The sequence below is a fragment of the Platichthys flesus genome, chromosome 6, assembly GCF_949316205.1.
Source record: "Platichthys flesus chromosome 6, fPlaFle2.1, whole genome shotgun sequence".
NCBI classification, from domain to species: Eukaryota; Metazoa; Chordata; class Actinopteri; order Pleuronectiformes; family Pleuronectidae; genus Platichthys; species Platichthys flesus.
This window is the reverse complement of record NC_084950.1, coordinates 7,949,120-7,955,119: the sequence shown is the minus strand read 5'-3', so window position 1 is coordinate 7,955,119 and position 6,000 is coordinate 7,949,120.

Below are 6,000 nucleotides of genomic sequence, written 5' to 3'. Positions count from 1 at the left end.
GAATCAAAGGTGCAGCAAAACGATCCACTCAGGCCACTTCTCCTCACATGTCAGTCCCAACGCTCCAGTTAAAACAACATCTAACACACGGGCTGTGGCTCGAAAAGTAATGACAACATCAGCAAATTGTGTTAAGGTGCCTCTCTGTGTGTGTCTCTGCGTGTGTGTGTGTGTGTGTGTGTGTGTGTGTGTGTGTGTGTGTGTGTGAGAGAGACTAAATGACAGTGTAAAACACTGCTGGAGACAGATGAAGCTGCATCAGATCTGTGTGATGCAGCTTCTCCATCTCCTGTCGCTAAATGTCCTCAGTTTGCCTCCAGCGAAACTTCTCCTCTCTTTGCAGCTCCAGCTTGTCCTTGCTGCCGAATTAGTCGTCGTCCTCCTCCTCTCTGTACCACTGCTTTCAACTGGTCTCTGGAGTGGCTGCCAATTCAATCAGTGCAAGCCCCCCCCCCAAGTGGAATACAAAGAAGAAACACAAGCTTTTATGCTGTGATAGCTTCCCTGTCTCACACCACAGGGTCAGTTGCCAACATGTTGTTATTGCACAGGGCATTGGGACCGGGCTGCCGCTGCTGCAGGTGAAATCCCACCTGTCTCTGTCTGCAGCGTAATGGAGAGCAATCTAATCAGCTCTCCTCCTCCTCCTCCTCCTCCTCCTCCTCCTCCTCCTCCTCCTCCTCCTCCAGCCTCTTGTTTAGAAACACAACCGAGGAACAGGGCTACACATCAATCATAAATCGGATTTCTCTCCAGGGAATGAGATCACTCCCACAACTGTTGTCAGAACAGCATCCAGCTCACTTTAACTCGGACACAGCCTGAACCCCCGAACCCGGGGATCGTGTCTCATTTCTGGGGTTTCCTCTCTAATTCGTCCTTCCTCTGTCCCTCAACATGAATCAGAAATCGTGTTCCTCTCCCCCTTTCATCCCACAGTCACTTCCTTCACATCTCCCCCCCCCCCCCCTCACTACCTGCTTCTTCTCTCTCCTTCCTCCCCACCAGTTTCACTCCGTGCAAACACCTTCTGCCTACAATTGATAACATCCCTGATGGAGCTCCGGTATTAGCCACCCACAGGCAGATTAACCAGAGCAATGATACACCAATCAGCAGCAATTATGCACTGATAAGCCCAGGGATATGGAGGAGAGGGGTGGTGGTGGCGGTGGTGTAGTGATTGTGTGTGTTTTTGTGCATGATTAAAGGTTGCGTGTCTGTGCATGCATTTGCTTGTGTTATACAAGTGATTATACTTTGTTCTTTTAGCGCCTGCAGTCTTAATTCCTTCATAGGTCATATTATCATAATCAGATGAGGAATCAGTCCTTGTCTCCGGGTTCTTACCGGACCCTAATTGAAGCTATGATCAGACAAGCTGTAGCCTCATCCGCTGTTTTTGAAAACACAAGCCTGAGTGCAGAAAAGAACATCTGAATCAACAGAGGTTTGGAATCCACATGGCGCGTCCTCACTGTCCCCGTGTATCTGCCATGATTGAAGATTATTATCTCATCATTACAGTATATTAAAGCGCCCTGGTTACAATGTTGGCACTTGTTGGCTTTTGGACGTCGCTGCTCAAACAGCAGCCTGGCGTTGTTATGGAGCAGCTAAGCGATGATGAACATGAATAAAAAAGGCCAGAGTTTCCAGCCTGCGGGCGCTCACACACCGGCCAAGTCTGATTTCAAGAGCAGCTGTGTGGGTTTTAAACACACACACACACACACACGCTAACATGTTTGCATGAACACAGAGACACACAAGCAGGAGCTTCTTTTTAACGGCAGAGCAAAGACCCTGAAAGCTGTTTACTGCTGTGCGGCCTGGAAACCCACCAAACCTTCTATTCCAGATCTGCTTTGTACCAGAAAACCTGCCAAACAGTGTGTGTGCGTGGGTGGCTTCATCAGGTTAGCCCCCCCACCCCTCAGCCGGCTTTAGAAACAGTGATCCTACCCTATCAAATCAAAGAAGACCAATATAGTTTGCGTATTTCATTTGGCTCTCTCAAGTTTCCTGCGCAGCGCAGCAGAATCTGATTAATTCTTGCAATTTCAGCATCAGAAAGCTGTGGTGTAATTTTGAAAACTGGCTCAGAGAAACTGTGTGGTTGTGTGTGTTTGTGTGAGTGTGTGTGTTTATGCCTCTTTCCTCTTTTCGAGTCCTCTTTTCACCTCAGTTTCACTCAACAGACGTCCTCTCCAACCTTGACGTATCTCAGGCAAAGTTAATCCTGGGGCACAAAATGAAACAGACATTTGCCATTTCTTGGAGCATGAAATTAAATACCTTTCCTTTGGCTGTCTCAGCTCTAATTATTTCACCGGATTTATGACAGTGTCACTACTATTTGCTCAGGGATAGTGTGTACACATGCATTGTGGCTGGTAGCCTCGCATTCTTTCACACGTCACTAGAGAAGCTCTGTGGAGCCTCCGTCTCTCAGTCCAGTGACCTTAACAGCGGTGACTGATATGGGAGGGGGAGATGTGCGTGTGCAGACATGGTCTTCTCAGTGCATGTGTGTGTGTGTGTGAGTGTTCGTGTGTCTGTGTGTGTGTGTGCATGGCGGCATGTGTTGGTGTGAATGAAGGGGTAAGGTTAATTGAAGTTGTTAGAGTGAAAATGATTCCCTCGGGGGGGACAGAGCAGGTGGAGGCGATGGGTGGGTTCAGCAGTGGGTGACAGAGAAGAGAGAGGGATGAGACGGAGGAGTAAAAGGGGAGAAGGGTGGGGGTCAAAGGGATTGCTCCTCAGCCCAATGCTCAGAGGCAGTGAAACATGAGGGCAGAGGAATCGAATGATTTCATCTGAAGGTCAGGTGTGTCCGTCCTTCTGGTGGTGCGACCCCCTCACCCACCGCTGCCTCTCCTCTCTGATCCCTTTTGTCTTCCTCTGCTCTCGTCCCTCCTCTGCTAAATATGAACAAATTGACTCTTTAATTTATACAATAACCTTTTCTAAACCAATTTGCGTGACCCTCTCCTCTCCCTTCCTCGCACATCGCTCTGTCTCTCTCTCTCTCTCTGGTTCTGTCTGTCTGTCCGTCCCCTCCTGTGGCCCCACTCCTCCCACTCCTCCCATACTATAGCCTTCATTTCACAGATGACAGGTTGGCTGACTGTGATCCAACAGATGCTGGGGCGGGAAGACCTCACCAACTGTTTTAACTCCAATCAGCTTTTATTGCTCTCCTGAGGAGACCCTGTGCCAGCCGGGCATTTCAGAAAGGAGGAGAGTGGAGGGGAAAAAGTACGAGAGAGAATATAGGAGATGCATATATATATATAAAAGTGTGTGTGTGCGTGTGTGACTGTGTGTGTTGGTTGAGGCAGGGGGCTCATGGGGAAAAAGGGTGATAGTAATTTCCCCTTGTGCCTGGCGTGAGGCCGAACCACTGGCTTCGATCATCTTAGACATGTGTGTGAGTGTGTGAGTGTGTGAGTGTGTGTGTGAGCGGGTGAGTGTGTGAGTGTGTGAGAGAGAGCGTCCGGCATCAGCAGGGATGGCGATGTCACTGGTAATGCATCTGCCACTGTCGCTTGCTCCTGCCACCCCTGCATCGCCCACGTCTGTCGCCTCCCTCTTATTCTCCATCCATCTCTCTCTCTCTCTCTCTCTCTCTCTCTCTCTCTCTCTCTCTCTCTCTCTCGCTCTCTCTCTCTCAGCACCCCACCTCCATCCTCCATCCTCAGTCTCCCTCCCTCCGTCCCTCTGAGACAAAGACAAAAGCCACTGCAAGTTACAGTGTGACTTTGAAGCTACTCTGTTCTAACAAGGTGATGCTGTGCTGTTGAATCACTGTTTGTGTCCACAGCTCTCACCTGCTGCACATCTACAATCTCCCTTAACGTAACTGTACAAATACTTTCTTATGGAATATTAAAGAGTTTCACCTTGTTTCCTTGACATTATGCAAACAATCTATAATCATATTACTGTCACAACTACACTTGACATTTAATTTAATGGATCTGAAAATAAATGCATAACATAAATGTTATGCATTTCTTAATTGTTCTTAATTGTTCGGCAATCAGCAAGTGTCTATAGTTCTTCACATAATTTTTAGGGAGTGATATTATATTATTATAATAACACACAGTGATTATTATATTATTATTATATTATTATAATAATCACTCCTCCCACCCCCCCTAATTACAGGTTAAATGATAGGAGCAGCTCTCCAAAACAACATTGGAACTTTCTGGATTCACATTGAGTGAGTTGAATTTGCTGTGTGGTGCACTGCCAGGCTGAGTCGTATACTGTAAACTCAAGGCTGTCCTTGCCTGTCAACAAACATCCAGTTACACTTTTTATGGCAGAAATGTGTAGGCATCTGTGTACTAGACATATTTGTGACTTGTTGCAATGTACAGTATATGGTTGCAACATAAGACGAGAGGTTTACAGCTCTGGTTTGTGCTGCTGGTTCTTTTCTCCCGCCTGACACAAACACTTTAGGTTTGACGAGTTCATCTCGACTTTGGATTCATTGCATCTTTCTGGGTTATTATATTTCCGCTGCAGTCTCTACACTGACTCAGTTTTTTGAAGAAAGTATGAAGCTGAATTTAATTCACAACATCATCTTTTAGCAAATGTCTTTGAGGACCGATGTGGCGGATACGATCGAGTAATGAGCAGCGCTGGAAGACCTCACTGCAGGATGAAGCTGTGCTCAACTTTCATCTTCTGGATTCCTCTGTGGAGAATACTTTGCTTCTCAGCAATTATAAGACTGTTTCAAAACCACCAAGAACATTTCCTTCTATGTTACATATCTTCTGATGTAAGTCCTTCACCAAATCGATTTATTTTTTTGAGAGTAAAAATAGAGTGGAGCGACCAGATATTCCCCAGCAGCTGAACACAGAGATGAACATAGTGAACACAAGGAATATGATTAAGATGATGGTAAAATGTTAGTCAGTGTGGCTTGGGAAATGGTTCATGCACTACAATGTGCATGATATATGATGTGCCATATGTGTTTTTCTTTCAGCTTAACCCCTTCAGATTGTGTAGCTACAGTACATTGTTTTAAAGGCTGGAGCGAGTGACATTGCCAGAAGCAGTTTTTGAAATTGGCTGGAGAGGAAAGCTTGCTTTGTGTGTGTGTGTGTGTGTGTGTGTGAGTCATTTTCAAGGGCACTCAGGCAGTGTACAACAGGGAAAGGTCACCTGTGTAGTCAGCACCACCAGCAACTGCTCTTAATAGTGAGTAAATGCGTATTGGCAAATACTGAAAGCTTTTAAAATTGCTGTTCTCTTGTCTGGTCTGGAATCTAAAGGATGCATGTGAGGTCTATGGCAACAAGGCTGCACGTTCAATGGTGAGAGTGTGAATTAATGATTATATTTAGTGGCTTGAGTTGCATGGGTAGGATAAGGACTTCTGAAAAATAGGCCCGGGAAGAAAAAAAAAGCCATGTTGACAATTGATAGTACAAATTGCAAAAGATGTTGATTGAAGTTATAACCATGGAGGAAGAGCATATATGTTTTATTTCTCTTAACTCAAAGTGATGGTCAACGAACGACCGATGAATATATCACAGCCAAATGTGGTAGCTTGAGTCCAACCCCCCCACTGCCATTAAACGTCCCTGTGATTAGTGAGGCGCGCGCAGTCACACTAATTACCCGAGGCTGTTGTCAACCCTCCACTTGATTACCAACAGTTTGCTTCTTATACTGCAATTATGTTCTTTGCGATGGCAGGAAGCCATGATTAAAGAGGAAATGCTTTGCTTCGTGTGCACTTGTTTGTAAGTGTTTAGGCATCTGCGTAAACAAATGTTTGGATGGAAATTAACAATTATGTTTTTGGTTGTACTCTTATCCTCACCACACTAGCTGCAGCTCCACTGTCCACCTCTCTCTCTCTCTCTCTCTCTCTCTCTCTCTGTGTGTGTGTTACAAGGTTAAATGTCATTTTTCTGTGAAAAAACAGAGAAATATTCCCCATCCCAAGACTGACAA